Source organism: Echinops telfairi, unplaced genomic scaffold (genome assembly GCF_000313985.2).
Source record: "Echinops telfairi isolate 266 unplaced genomic scaffold, ASM31398v2 ScPeMD7_49;HRSCAF=173, whole genome shotgun sequence".
NCBI lineage: Eukaryota > Metazoa > Chordata > Mammalia > Afrosoricida > Tenrecidae > Echinops > Echinops telfairi.
The window spans coordinates 871,689-873,615 of NW_022103947.1; positions in this window are offsets into that span (position 1 = coordinate 871,689).

Genomic DNA, 1,927 nt, shown 5'->3' on the forward strand with positions numbered 1-1,927 from the left:
TTGTGTTTTTTTGTGTTTTTTTTTAATTAATCAATTTATTGGGGCTCATACAATTCATCACAATACATAGATCAATTGTGTAAAGCACATCTATACATTGTTTTCAGTTGTCCTATAGCCGGTCCATAACTCATGTCCACCCCATGAATATGAGATCAAATGTGTTCCTTAGCTACAGCAGTGAGCTTTGAGAATTGGACCATTATGATCCATAAGGTTTGCAGTCTGATTTTCAGAAGCAGGTTTACAACCTTTTCTATTCTATCTGTCTTATTCTGAAATTTCTGTTGAAATCAGCTAAGCATTAAAGCAACACACAAGCTTCTAATGACAGATGGTTGGTGGCTACGAAATCCATAGGCTGATAATCAAGCTATCTCACTTACATGAAAGGAGAAAACTATACCATTGAACTGTCAAAATCAAAATTACCTAATACATATATAAAATCGTATCATAGGTTGTGTTTTCTAAGAAGTAAAATCTGTGAAATTTATATATATAAAGTGACTTATATATCAAGATAATGGCTCATATGATTTTAAATTCTGAAAAATTACTAAGCTGTGAGTCAGATGTCAGGAGCAAAGCTTCTAATTAAGGTAGTTGCAGGACCTGATGAACTCAAGACTGGCAGGTCAAACCACAAGCTTCTGGCTACAGAAGCAAATGAATCCACAGTCAGAAGATATGATGGCAGGCTAATGATGACTCCCAGGATCAGCAAAAAATATATTCAATTTCTAGCTCAATTGAACAAGAGGTCAGATGATGAGCCAGATGCAGGATCTGGGTCCACAAAAAAGTAAGCAAGTAACCTTCTGAACAGTATCCTCTTACACTGAAAGCAGACAGCGTCCCGGGGGAATTTCATCATGGAGTATTATTAAGTATTACTTCCAAAACACTGAGAATGTTGGCCAAATCAAGTTGACACAAAACTTAAACACATTGTTCAATATACCTATATTGCTAGGACAACTATTGTGTAAGTTGAAAATTAATTTATCATTTTGCCATTTTGTTTTATATCAAGAATTGCATAAGTGAATATTCTAAACACTCTTCTTCAGAATTTATTTATTCTGTGGAAACCATGTTAATTCTACGTATTTCTCACATATACACATAATTTGCAGAAAATAAAGGTGACTCATCTTTATAAAGTTATCCCATGTTTTTCTTCTATTTTTATTAATAATATAATATCCTTTTCTTTGTGGCCCACAACCCTGGTTAACATTTGAATTATTTTTGAGCTTTAACATTTTCTTGATGCCCAGGCTACTCTACAGATCAGTAACAACAGATATTATGTGGCTTCCTAAAGCTCACTGAAAATTTCCATTGTCTGGAATAGTACATATCCGTAAAAAGCAGCGATGAATACATGAAGCACATTTCCTCATGGGAAGAACTGGAGGAAATTATGCTAAGTGACATAATCCAAGCACAAAAGGACAAGTACAACATGGCTCTGCTGAGGCAAGCTTAAAAATGCAAATGGGGCATAAGGAAAAAGCTGCTGTATACATAGATTCCTGGGGTGAGGTCCAGGTAGTATGGCAGGGGCCAAACCAAATTCAGGGGTACATATGGTAGCCAACTAAAAAGGACGGGGCTGGGGGGAAAGACATGGGCAGCAGGGGAACAGGGCAGTAACCCACCCAAGGGGGAGGGTGTTATTTATACCTCCACAGGGAAAGAGGGACCGAGGCTTCAACCTGGTGCTTTAAGACATGAATACAACATACTGTTATGAAGCAGCGAACAAATGGAGAGGTCTGAGAGGCCAGCCCCATTCCCAACTATGTGGAAAGCTTCCCCTGCCCCCAGAAGAATTCACTTCAGAGGACAGCACTGAAGCTGCAGCTCAGCAAGAGAGGACATGTCTGATCAGAGCACAAAGGAGCAAACTAAGGGGGAG